The sequence below is a fragment of the Rhipicephalus microplus genome, chromosome 7, assembly GCF_043290135.1.
Source record: "Rhipicephalus microplus isolate Deutch F79 chromosome 7, USDA_Rmic, whole genome shotgun sequence".
Lineage (NCBI taxonomy): Eukaryota > Metazoa > Arthropoda > Arachnida > Ixodida > Ixodidae > Rhipicephalus > Rhipicephalus microplus.
In genome coordinates this window covers 118,302,336-118,316,612 of record NC_134706.1, presented here as the reverse complement: position 1 = coordinate 118,316,612, position 14,277 = coordinate 118,302,336, and the positions used below count along the sequence as shown (strand labels likewise).

The 14,277-nt window shown below is 43.7% G+C and overlaps 1 long non-coding RNA gene across 1 annotated transcript; it reads right to left on the bottom strand.

Annotated features, from left to right (window-relative positions):
* Nucleotides 1–8,445: 8,445 nt before the first annotated feature.
* LOC142767603 (uncharacterized) lies at nucleotides 8,446–11,614 on the bottom strand. Its single transcript, XR_012885045.1, has 3 exons — nucleotides 11,392–11,614; nucleotides 10,333–10,411; nucleotides 8,446–8,740 (listed from the first exon to the last, which is right to left on the bottom strand). It is a non-coding gene; the product is annotated as an uncharacterized LOC142767603 (long non-coding RNA).
* Between the last annotated feature and the right edge of the window lie 2,663 nt (nucleotides 11,615–14,277).

Sequence of the window (14,277 nt, the reverse complement as noted above, 5' to 3'; positions counted from 1 at the left end):
CTGACGTTGCCATTATTTTTTTCCCATAGTCCACCAATGAACAAAATAAATTTATCTTTCAGCTAGTTTTGAAACGACCTCTTCGTACCTCATATAGTTTTCTTAACATGAGCCAGACGCCAGAAAAATGGTAATCGTACCACCTACGTCTCAGTTTTAAATTTAATACATGCTTTACTGCCTCATTTGCTGCATTCGTATGGAATCCAATGGAAGCTGTTGGATAGTCATTTATTTATTTAAGTCAATTTCAACAATCACCTGTGACTTACACACACTATTCAGTTTCCTAAAGTAAGGCCTGGCATCAACACGCTTTTCCACATACCTCAAACCCCCTCGCGCCTATTGTAGTCTGACGACCTACAATGTTTTGTTATTGCAGCATCGCTCCTGTCTTTATCTTTTTCGCAGCGAGAACATTGCCTTGTGCCGCAAAATTCATCTTCCCTTCGTTTACCCGCAATGGTGTGCTCGTATTATCTTCCTCTTGGTGTTACTTGGGCATGTATTGCACCAATCATCATTGTCATTGTATTACACCTTCACTCCACACACATCACCATCATCAGCCTCCATCATCGCACTGAGAGAGACCTTCTCGGAAAGTACACTTTTAGCGAAGAATATGTGACTTTTTGCGCTTCGGTGCCCCTTCGATTTGTGTTTTTTGAGAAAATAGGGGAGCGCTAACATATTGCCCCGCCGCGGTGGTCTAGTGGCTAAGGCACTCGGCTGCTGACCCGCAGGGCGCGGGTTCGAATCCCGGCTGCGGCGGCTGCATTTCCGATGGAGGCGGAAATGATGTAGGCCCGTGTGCTCAGATTTCAGTGCACGTTCAAAAACCCCAGGTGGTCGAAATTTCCGGAGCCCTCCACTACAGCGTGTCTTATAATCATATAGTGGTTTTGGGACGTTAAACCCCACATATCAATCAATCAAATCAAGCGCTAACATATTATATTAAGTAAACAAATACCGGGTAGCACATTCGGTAGATAAATATGCGCAAAAGTGTAAACAAGGCACACACGCTCGCTCTTCGCCACGCGTTGTACATAATCTCGCGCAACGCCTGGTGTCATGTTGGAAAGGTGTTATAGTGGGAGTCTCAGTACAGATTTCTCGATATAATATCAGAAGCATTTTCGAATGCGTGCTTTGTCTTACAGTTTTGCTTGCCCTTTATTCTGCGCGAAGCTCGTTTAGCTCACCGAAAAGCGCAAAGCAGAATAAGCTGACGAAAAAATGATGTATTTCAATGCTGAAGCACAAGCACGGTGTCGTAATACCAGCAGTATGATTTTTGGTGTTTTCTAAACCAAAATAACAACAGAATATCAAGAGAATGAATTCTGCAAGCAGCACGAACGAAACCAATGGTGATATACAATTTTCACGTTTAAGAGGTGACGTTCCCGTTTTTATTCTGTTTCGACGTACAAAAGGTAGAATGGTATGGGGCAGAAACAAAAAAAAAAAAGCGGCATCAGCTACTAACATCCAACACAAATTACTGCAGATGTGAAGGTTTTGTGGAAATGCTTCAGAGGTGTAATGAGGCCACAAATGTTTTGAAACCAGTCCTTTTATTCATTCTATTAGAGAGGCAGAATGCACTCCTAATTTGGTTCTGGTACTGCTTTTTTTGTCAGTTCTGCCCCGTACCATTCTATCTCTTGTACTTCTTAAACACTGAAATATAAAATAGTAACGGGAACGTCCCCTCTTAAACGTAAAAATTGCATATTACCGCTGGTTTAGTTCGTGCTGCTTGCCGAATTCATTCTCTTGATATTCTGTTGTTATTGCAGTCAAGAAAGCACCCGAAAATTATATTGCCGCTAACATTACATGGTACTCGTCATTGAAAAAGATCTTTTTTTTTGTCAGCTTACCCTGTTTCGTGCTTTAGGTCAGCTGAGCAATCTTTGCGCAGAATACAGTGCAAGCAAAACTGTGAGACAAAGCGCGTCTCCGAAAATGTTTCTGATATTACTGAGAAATTTGTACTCACGACTCCCTTTATGATACCTTTCCAACTTGACACCAGGCGTTGCGCGCAATTCGCACAACGCCTGGTGAAGAGCGTACGTGTGTGCGTTATTGTTTCACCATTCTGCGCATGTTTATCTACCCCGTTTGCTACCCAGCATTTCTTTACCTAATATAATATGATAGCGCTCCCCTACTTTCTCAAAAAAACAAATCGAAGGGCCACCGATGCGCGAAAAATTGCAGTGTTCGCCAGAAGTGTGCTTTCCGGTACCGTCTCTTTCGGGGTGATCATCTCGCCGTCAGTCATGTTGAATGTACAGTCGCGCTACCTATTTGCCATGCAATCAGTCGGATTCTGCTAACTGAAATCAGTCAGTTTTTTTTTCTTTCTGCTTTCTCTTTTACTTGATAAATTCAAAAGATTCCGGTAATATCGGGACCGTTCGCAATGGTGCCAAACGACCACAAATGCGGAAGAACAAGCAGCAACAACTGCTGTTTGAAGCAGGTCCAAGACTTTAATGATCTCATCTCAACAGAGCTTCCGGCCGCCAGTGCTCCGTGGCGCCACGGTACCTGGAAGTTGCGAATACTGCAGAAACCACATTCCTCGAGAACAAGACGGAAACGTAATCGACAATGGGATCCAGGCAAGAGGTACAATCTCTTTCATGTTATTCATGGCACAATAACAATAAATATTTAAAAACTTTGAACGAGAAAAAAAAATAAAAATAAGGGTCAACAAATATGTTAGCAATATTCGCGTTTGGCGGTCGATATCGTACTTTTGAGCAAGGATGGTGACTAATCACGGAAAAAATACTAGTCTTGTATGCTACAGGAACATTAAAGCCTGAATAACGATGGCCCTGCACCGAAAAAAAAATAGAATGTAAGGTGACCCAGCAAATGAAAAAAGCGGAAACTGAACTATAGGATCACGTGTGTGCTTGAGCTAAGTACGAACAGAGAAGCCAACCCCTCCTGAATATTTATTAAGTTCGCAAACGTGAAGCATTCGTCACGTTTGCGTGACGATTGCCTCACGACATGACTGGCAAATAAGTTACCGCTAACATTCAGGTGTAAATCACAATTATTTATCGATAACCTATGAGCCAGATACATGAATAAACTACTGCACGTGACCTCAAAGATGTTGCGAGCGGTACCATGAAATCATATATAGTCTACATCTAAGCACAGTAGACACTCGCGCACGCATTGCTTGTCTCAAGGTAAGAAAGCAACGGAAAGGAACCTGTATGAAAACTTATCACGTTTGCCCGTTTGATCGGTAAGAGCATGAATTATTACAAATTGCCATAGTAAGATAATACACCAAAAGGGATGATCAGTAGCAGACTTCCTATTAAGATAACAAAAATCTGATTATACAGACGTAACAGCAGTCAACAAAGCCCGTTATAGAAGCACGGAGCCAATGATTGCTAGCTATGGAGATCCGTGCTGAAAACAGTGCCGGAATCCTGCCATGTATCCGTCGCGCACACGTTGCTGACTTGTTGACCAACACTGCTTGTAGAATCCTGCTGGTCAGAGCAAAAAAGAAACAGGTTTTCTGGACTCGCCCTCCCCATGTATAAGCGGACGCGTCGGGGCGGAGAGTCGTCACGGCGAGTCCCGTCGACCCGGAGACAGGGGGTAGGTTCACCGAACTCGCCGCGCTCAGAAAGGGCATGTATAACCGGTCGCGCTAAGTTGACGGCTCATGACCTCTCCCGCCCGTCGCGGTATCCGCTTCCCCATCACTCCGACGTTGCTCTTTCTCTGTCGGCCGGTACGCGCGCGCTAGGCACGATGACATCCTCGCGGGCTCCACGCACCATGTGGACAGATGATGAAATAACAACATTGCTAGCTTTAGTCAACCAGAAAAAACTGAGTGATTTGCTCCGATCCTGCAAGGAAATATAAAAAAATAGCAAATTACTTTTATTTTTAAGCATAAACGAGGCACAATAGAAATAGAGGTGTAAAATTACAGCAAAATGCTATGCGGCCGTATGAATTCTTACGTAAGCCGATAGAAATTTTACTCAAAAATGTATATTGCATTCTAATTGAAATTACAAGCCCTCAGATAAAAAAATCATCGTGTAAGGATCTCACTGTCCAGTCGAAAAGCTACAGAAATCAGATTAGCCAAACAGGGTGAGCGTATGAGGCAAGAGGAACACGGTGCACTTAATTGTGGTGGAACTGTACACTTTGACAATTGATGAGGGTCTTTAGTAATTTTCGTTTAAAAACTGCTTATTAATTTCAATTTAAAATTTTCAACGAGGTTCAGGGCGTATTAGCGACAAGCCACAACTAATGCAAAAAATGACTCGCGTGTAGGGCTTCAAAGGATTTTTCACAGCATCAGGTACACAAATGAAAGGCGTTACAAACCATGAATCACGGTGAATTCCTGGAAAGACCAGCCAGGGGTGAACAGGGGACGGTGCGTCAGGCTGCGGATACGCCTGCAGCGAGCGCTGTGCCGCAACAGAACCACTGCTGCCATCGCGTTGTGCAGTGTTAGCCAAGACACCAACACAACCATAAAGTACAGCTGGTGCAAACTGAGAAAAAATACCAAGACAGCCATCGCGGTGGCGGAGCGACAACTGCGTAAACAACCGCAGCCCACAGCGGCGAGAGCGCAGGCTTGGAGGAGCGGAAACTGGTACCGGAAGACGGGCTTTCGGCTCGCCTCGACGCAAAGCATCGCTGCGATCACCGCCCACCTCAACTCGTCCGTGTGAGTTCATATAAACTCGGGCGCGTCGAGGTAAGCTGAACCCGCCACTCAACTCTGCCCGCCCCCGTCGCGTCCATGTACACGGGCCTTCATTGGGGCAAGCAAGTTTCGCGACTTGCTTGCCCCAATGTTGCTTGCCCCACTACATTGGGACTTGCTTGCCCCAATGTAATGTTTGAGGTACTGCTCTCAAACATTACAAAAAGTAACAAGAAGCACACATACCCAACCCTGACTAACATCTGAATGTATTGTCAGGCGACACAAAAAACGAGAAAGAAAAAGGAAAGGAAACGAAAGGTATAGGAAAAAAAAGACACGTCACTTCCCAGCACCAGCAAAGCGAAACTCCCCCTCTACGAGTGTGGCAGTTTGGGCTAGTCGCCCAGTATGAGGTTCTGCACCCCTACACCTGCTTCTTGGTAACTCTTTGTCCCTGCTAGGCTGGCTTTTTCACGTTCAGTATGTACAAATTGGTCAGCCAACTATCTTTGTTGCACGACCCAAACACCATCTCGAACCCCCTCAAAAAAAAAAAAATGTTTTCTATTAGTACGCCGTTCGAGTAAGGCGTTCGTCAAACTTGTCGCCACATGCAAACTTTGCGGTGACTGCTTTAGAACTGCAAATTTATTGTACTTTTTTCACGTGCAATAATAAAAGTATGTGCCAATGTTTCTGCAAGCACCTGAAAAGAAACTGTTCAATGAGACTTTTAAAAGAATGACGACAAAGTTAAAGACGAATTCACAGACATATGGTAAGCATGCGTTTTTACGTTTGTTAGAGATTGTGGGTCACCAAGCTAAATTGAAAACATTCCAAAAAAACATGTTTTGACTTCGTCCCGGTCTTTTCTTGCGACATAATTAGTTTCTTCAAGTAATGAAGCAGCTAGCTCAAAAACACGCCTTGCTGACTTGTTTTGCCTCTATCACGGGGTAAAATTATGTTAAATCACTGAAGTAAATGCACTTGTTACGCTTATGCACAACATGCGTGTGTCTGAATACGTGCACGGACTGTCCGTGTAGCTTATCATACCTCTCTTCAAACAATGTCCTCGTATGACACTTCGTTGTGTGAAAAATTTAGAAGCATTAGCGCCACACAACAAGCAGCTGTAATGACGTAATAGATATAGTGCTATAAATGAAGTCTCAGGGTTGGTTTGTGCATGAAATTAGTATACACATCTAAACTTTCGACTAAATGTATTCTCGCAAAAATGATTGGGCGAATGCTGACACGGAATAAAGTAGCGATGTTGAACGACCAATGACAAAAAACTTCGTACTATCTACTCGTAATCATTCTAACAAGTAGTTTTGTTCATGAGGTTTTTATGGTTTAACTTCCGAAAACCACCGTATACACGATCATCAGAGACGACGTATATTGAAGTACTCTTGAAATTTAGATCCCCCGGGGTTGTGCAACATGCACCTCAATCTAAGTACACGAGTCCCATTTTCTGTTTCATCTGAAATGCGATCGCCGCAGCCAGGCTTCGATACCGTGGTCTGCGGGTCGGCGGTCACGCACCATAGCCGATGGACCACTCCGAAGGGTAACAAAACCACTACGAGGCGTGCAAACTTGACATTCCGGCATTGAAACGTGTACATAGGATGCTCGACGTCTGAATGATACGTTCGCAGATCAATGAACAGAACTTCGCTGTTGCTCGTCTCGATCGGATCCTAATAATGGTGTGTCAAGATGGCTTAGAATAATTTTATCCTTAAATACTTACCTGCTTCACAAACGAAGACTTCTATTGTACTCAACAGGGCAATATAACTGAGTGAAGGAAGACAAGAAGACATTTCAGCATTGCCGGCGAAACGCAACCACTGATTCAGCCAACATTGCTTTACGAGTGGCAACAACACAGAAGTCCGAAAATGCTTGTGAAAACCTTCAAAATTTAAAGTTTATTCAATGTCGACAATATTAGTTTACGAAAAAGTGTGTACAAGATTGGTGATACTCAAGGAGCCTCAAAGTTAAAAACTGTTGCGGGGGCTCCCATACAAGATGTGAATTAAAAAGCAAGGTATACATCATTCAGTGGTTACAACTGATGTTTCAGCACACGGCCATCCGCGAACATGCCAGAATGACGGTAAGCTTGCTCCAATATTCACAATGATAGTCATCGGCTAAATTGGTATCAGCGAAAGTACGGCGGAACGGCGGCAAACCTGGCGCAATGTCCAGTGAAAGCCCAACATCGCCTGAAAGGCAGCTAAGCCGGCCCAATACTTCCGGCGAAATTCAACGGCTCTTTCGATATTGGAACCACGCTGGCAACGGCAGTTCGAGCCATACAAAGCCACCCCCCACCCCCCTCCGCCTTCCTCCTCTGAGACCAATATATATATATCGGTTTCGTTAGCATAGCACTGTCCGAAGAGTTGCGTGCTGCTTGGGTCTTATCAAGAGGTCATTAAGTGAACAAAGGAAGCGAACTCGATGTTCACATTAAAACTGTTTATTTGACCAATTTTGTGGCCCGTAAAGGAAAAGTCAGACTGCAGCAACACACAGGCTCTGACATCTCCGAACAGAGCTAGCGGCGACCATCGATCAACTGACGAGCGATTACGTTCGTCGACATTTATACATGTGCTGTTGAATATTCCAGCTAGCGGTGAGGTGTAAGTTCCAGAAGAATCTGTTGCGTTGCCGTTGTGGGCGTAATTGCATCGGAAGGTTCTACGATTAGCTCGCTTGTTCTCTATATAGTCAGTGGTCGGGGTTGCGCATGGCAGCACGTACACGTATAATGCGGCGACAACGAAACTAGAGAAAGGAGAGTGGACCTGTAAGTTGCGGTATCTAAAATAATAAAATAATAGTCTCAAACAGTTGAATTTCTTTAAGTGTCTGTGTGTGATGGCAAAGTCGACAAATCACACCGCGAAGCACTTACATTGCACCCTTTCGGCCAATCGACCGTGCGTTTTGTATTATGTCGTAGATGTTATGCGCTATTCATTAGGAGGTATTCACGTGACGTCATCCGCAAATGTGCTAGCGAGGTGGCCATAATTGTGCTCGCTTAACTATGTATACCTGATTCTGTGCTGTGCAAGATTTCGTCTGTTAAAAGCTAAGACATGTGCTTTATGGCCATTGTTTGTGTAGTTCGGACATACAATTAGGCATATCTCACTAAAGTTAACGCCTGATTTGCAGCATTGCCATTGCTCTTTTGTTTATTGTTTGTACACTCTAAGCCAAAAGGGAGCAACAGGGGTATAGGGGTTGCTCCTTTCAGGGAGCAATTGCATTGCCACTCCCATTACTCCCCTAAAAGGAGTAACAGCAGAGGGAGTAACCGTTGCTCTCCTTCCGGTTCCTCCTACCGGGGGATGAACAGTTACTTCCTCCAGTTCCTCCCTGCAGACCAACAGTTACTCCCACCAGTTGCTCCCTGCAGACCAACCATTACTCCCACCAGTTGCTCTCCTAAAAGCAACAGTTACTCTTTACCGTTCCTCCCACTTGTGCGCAGTTACTCTCTGAAAACCAACTGGACATGCTTTTAGTTACTCCTTGGGGAAATGACTATTTATCCCGAGTATGCTTGTCACACTCTTAATACATGGCGAGAGCTCCTTGGAAGAGCACTGCTTGGGTGCTTTTAACACAAAAAGTGGACAATATTGAAAGGAAAATAATTGCTTTATTGTTCTTTTTATGAGGCGACGTGTGAGCACACGTAAAAGTAGACTTCACCACACCACAGCCAGCACTAAACAAGCACCATAATACATCAAAGGTTTTCTGCGTCATCCGTGGAAAAACAATCTTGAATTTGTAGCATAGGGCAGTCTGTGTCATCATTGGTGAGAGATGGGCAACTTCTCCAATGCTGAAGGACTCAAGTTTCGCAGCTGGTGTTTCCATCAGGCTAGCACAGCGGAATGTCACCACAGGCATATGTGAAGCATCTCATTGCTGCAAGAAAAAAAAATAGAAGTGTGAGGTTAAACATGCCAGAATCAATACATAACAGTGAGTCACACAGACTGCAGCAGCGCTTACATTCTAGGATGTCTACTGCAAAACGAAATGTGAAAAAAAAGGAAGGTTCGGCCAAACGTTACTTGGCAAGCCATATAAATGCTGATGTGGTAGACTCTTTTCACATGATGTCTCAGACAGCAATATTCTGGAAGAAAATGTGCAGCACCTCAACAAGGCATATTTGTAGCAGTTAAAGATACCCTTAGGTTCAGTTAACTTGTTTCCTATACACAGCTGAGTGACATTTTTATGAGCCCTTTCACCAAAGGGCATTCCAAGTGAGATCATGTGTGTGGCAAATAACACGTACCGTCCGCCCATGTTAAAATACTTATTTAGCTCGTGCACATAGTTGCTCTCCATTCTACTGTTCTATCATACGCTGCTGCGTCTTGAATTGTGCAATACCTGTAGGCAGAAGCCAAGCATGCAAAGCCTGCTTGAAAGCGACCATTTGCAGAGGCTACATGATATTCTTCAGTATATTTCTTTGTACCTGACGCAAACGGCTTGACAAAACTATAGACAAATAAATGTAGACCATGCTACCTTCAAAAAATGCTTTAAATTTAGTAAACTAGGGTGCATTTGTTCACTCTGTTGACGAGTCACAGCCACGAGATATGTAAACGAAGCAATATATCTTAAGGCATGCACAGATATTCTGATTCTTTGTTTGACAGTGTCACAGATAGCTTGCCAATACATATATATCTGAGAGCAACAAGATGTGAAGCTTTTATTAGTTCAACGTCATGTTGGTTCACAGCCAAACAGGTTACTGCTCTGTTAGACAAATTAAAATAAGTGCACCATGGTTTCCAAAAAAAGCATTATTAGAAGTTAGCTCCTGGTGTGAATGTCTGCCTATTTATTTTGTACTGCCTTCTACATGTGCCACAAAGACATTTGTTGAGGATGTGCTACCAGTCAAGCCAAGATCGCATACTTGGTCAATGTGATGGAAATACAAACATTAGAAACGCTGTTACCTCTACTAAGAGCATAACACTTCAGGATCTTGGAACAGCAAGGAGGTGCACAAGAAAGTTGAGCCCACTCTTGCAGAACTTTGAATGCGAATTTTTCAGAGTGGGGGAGATCAACATGCTGTGGCACTTTTAAACCCATGAAACATCTGCAGAAAACAGGGTAAAGTCAAGTCAAGAAATGCTGTTATGAAGCCCTGCGCATGGACAGCTTTGTGAATCTAGGCCCAAGTGTTATGCTTTGTGCAAGCCAAAATCCATGTAAATAGGGAAAGCGTACTTTTAGGAGCACCAGCGTAAACAAATCTTGGCAGTTGGCTTTCTAGTACAAGCAGCAATCCCTGCAATGAAAACATAAACATTTTATCTTAACGGTAACAGTGTGAGCACACACACGGGCCAGCAGAGCCATGTCAAATTGTCAGTGCCAGTGTAACCATGTGGCATGATAAACTATTTTTTGGCCAACACATGCACAGTTTGCCCCTAAAAAGCGATGCTTTCACATACGTAGTATAAAAAGTCTGCACTTACCAAAATTCACTTGCTTTCTGTACTTTAGCATCGTTGGGAGCATCTTTATCTGCAGTATAACCAAATTTGTGTCATATCCCTGAAAAAAAGTAGTAAAAGACATGCATCAAATATTGTTTCATTTGGTAGCAGTGAAGTCAGGTTAAGAACAGCCAAGTGGGAATCAGCCTAATTATGTGCATGCGGCAAATCCCAAACGGCGTTATTGAGGTTGTCGAAATTTTCGTCGATTGGTATTAACGTCGATATGTGGCTTCAACGGCATGCCAAGTTTTCACAGCGCATAAAGATTTCATGATGCAGAATAATGAGAACGCTATTGAGAACATACAGCATTTATGATTGTCTTTTACAATATTCAGTTTTGCGAAGGTTTTGCATGACTAAAGAAATCTGAAAGATTTGGGTCATTCCTCCTCCAATTGTTCTGTCCATATGTAAACTGCTCGCTTGATGGTGCGCTTTTAAAATAGTACGTTCAGCGCAGAGGTGAAGCAAGTGACGCAGTGATGTGGGCAGATTTTTTTTTTTTTAGGCGTGCGGGGAGGGGGGGGGGGTCCGCTTATTTTAATTGGAGGCCGGGCAAGCGAATATGGTCGTCATTATGGGCTCCCTACGACCGGCCTAAAAAAATTTTGTGCGCAACCGCCTGGCTATGCCAGTGAAGTGATGCGACAATGATTGGTTCACTTACTGATTTACATACACTTTACAGCTCTACAAAATGCGGCCTAAGGCCCCAACACTCAGCCGTTAACGTTACATAAAGCCAATGGTAGAAAAGTTCCAGTATGAAGGCAGCTACAACCCCGCCCCAATGTTTTTTCAAGCGAGGTAGTGTTGTGGAAATGAACTTTTAACTGCAAAAGTACACTGGCACTGCAGTGGTGACAGGGGAAGCAAGAGGGTATGCAGGCGGTAATAATAGAGGTAATTTAGCCCGACACGGCTAGCCATGAATACGGTAAATAAGAAAGAGCAAATCATTTCTCTTTTAATAGCGCAACCACTCAACAATGTATTGTAAGAGCATTAAATGTTGCTGGAAATGCCACTCACCTGCACGCTGATGCATGCACAGTCCTTTGTCCGACGAGCGAACAGGCTTGCAGATAGCTGAAGACGTGTTTACGATGTGTTTGTTCCACCCGGCAGCAAAATCCACAACAACTTCGCGCTCCATAAAGATAAATATACACTAACCTTCATCACGAATAAGTAGAAACGCAAATCTGCGACACACACACACGATCAAAACATAGCCCACAAGCTCGTATGTTCATGTGCTCGCCGACCGCAGACCATATGAATATGAGTAGTGCGAACGCGAACCTAGTTGCGCCGAAAAAAAAAACGTCGAGCAGTGGCAGCACAGGCGTCAGCGCAATGCTTTCAGTGTGTTCTCCTAATACACTTATAAAGAAAAAAGTGAGGTACACTAAAACTCATAATTAAATATGAAAAATTGAGTGTAATTTTTATTTAGTGCTAGTAAACATAAACACTGAATAAAAATTACTTTGTAAATTACATCGCTTACTACACTAGCGCCACGCTTGTCGTGCGGGTGCAGATGGCGCAGATTTGTCATTCTGCCCTCAAACTACACGGTGAAGCGTGCTACTAAGTGTACGGCTAATAAAAAGCGCGTCTGGGTCCGCTTTTTTTTTTCTCCTATATATCTTAGGGGGGGGGGGGGGGGGCTCCTTATGCACGTGTTTCGGTGCTTGATCGACTTTGACGCCCTTCCTTCGCGGACGAACGGCGTGTCTAGGCTTTTTTTTTATCGTTGTTTTGCACGTGTCTCGGCGTTCGGTCCGCTTTGACGTGCCAACTTTCCATTCTGCTGCTGCGTGTGTATACTTGCCGTAGCTGTAATCACAGGCCTTCTGTGTTCCGCCAGCGCTGCTATCTTATTATCTGCGGATGCTAAAATAAATCACTGTTTTGGTTTGGTGAAGTTTGGCACACAGAACAAACAATAATCTGGCCCATGAATGTCAATGTGGGCGGCATGCATATTTGTGTGTGGTGTCCTGCCGGGGAGTAACCGTTGCGGGACGAGAGCATTTACAGCGATTCCTCCTTCCGTTGCTCCCTTACAAATTTAAGATGAATACAGTTGCTCCCCCATTCTCGAACAAGTCGGCCATCTTGTTCCGCTTGGTCTTTAAGGAGAGTAACAGTCGGTCTGAACGAGTAAAAACAGCCGTTGCTCCCATTTCGGCCGTTTTTGGCTTAGAGTGTACATAGTTAGGTTGCCACTGCCACTATTTGTATGCTTGTTCTCTAGAAACTCCGACCTGCATCAAAATTGCTGTGATTGCTCTGTATTTTGCTTCAATACTCAGTTCTGAGAAAATGTTTAGCGAAATTACAATATAATATGGGGAAGTGCTTGTGCAACATGATTTATCACTTTTATCACTTATTATAGCGGAGCAGCATATAAGAAGACCGTCCCCATCCTACCACTTCAGTGGGCACGTCGGCTGGCCTGTGAGCAACATGCCAAATCCGTTTCTCTTTTTTGTACAGGTCAGTAACAAGTATTATTCTGTCAAAACCAGTAATCGTTGTTTGATTCAGCTGACGTGCCCACAAAGTGTCTTTTTGGCTTGTTTGGTCATTCGGAATTTTGTAGTGTCTTTACTGATGCTATGTGGGGACATCGAGTCCAACCCAGGCCCTACGGTTGAGGAACTTCTTGATGAGCTCCTCACTGGCCAGAGGAACATTCAAACTAGGCTTGAGGCGATAGAAACAAAATTAAAGCAGGTAGAAGCTGTGGCCTCGGACATTAAAGAAGTAAATGTGAAATTGTCAAGCCTGGAAAAAACTATCCAATATTTGGAACACAAAGTGATTAACTTAGAAGACCGCAGTAGGCGCAATAATATTATTGTGTTCGGTATACCTGAGGATGAAAAGGAAACCGCGGATGCCCTTGCTAATGCTGTTGTTAAAGGTGTGGTTAAGGATGTGCTTGGCGTACAGCTGAGATCAATAGAACGAATGCACAGACTTGGGCGCAAGCAAACAAACAAAAACCGACTGGTCATATTAAAATTGTTTGATTACCGCGAAAAAGAGGAAGTGCTGGCTAACTGCTTTAAGCTTAAAGGTACTGATATATCAGTTTCCGAAGATTTTTCCCTAGTCACAAGAGAAAAACGAAAAAAACTGTGGGAAAGCACTTCTGAAATTAGAAAGGCAGGCGGAAAGGTTACAATGAAATACGACAAAATTAAAATTGATGGCGAGCTGTTCGAATGGAATAACACTGAAAACAAAAGAATTCCCGTAAAGAAGGGCCGGGGTAGCCAAGAAATCAAAAGAATTCCCCTAAAGAAGGGCGGGGGTAGCCAAGTACGCAAAAAATGAAATAAAATTGAAGATGGCAAACCCCTCATATGCCTGAACCTAAATGCTCGTAGCGTCATGAATAAACTTGAACACTTGGAGAGTATTGTAATGACCCATCGCCCTCACATCCTGATAATCACCGAAACGTGGTTAAATTATGATATAAGCGATGAAGAAGTTACACCACCTGGCTACAAGATTTATCGAAAAGATAGAGACACGCGTGGTGGTGGCGTTGCTATTATGGTAAAACAGTCATTGCAAGTGATAAGGCAAACCGATATACCGGGCGTTGAATGTGTTATTATCAAACTCTATTTACACGACCTAAATTTGTCTGTAGGCGCATTCTATCGCCCCCCAAATAGTGATCACACATTCTTCGAAAAGCTGAATGAATTCCTGTGTTCTAGCAGATGTGACACAAGCAATGTGTTGATAGCTGGAGACTTTAATGTTCCATCCATCGACTGGTCCGGTGATTTTCCGCAGCCACTCGTCTGTGAGGCGGAACCCATTGTGGACCTTATGCTCTTTCATAATTTAACGCAATTAGTCAAACAACCCACGCGCATTCAG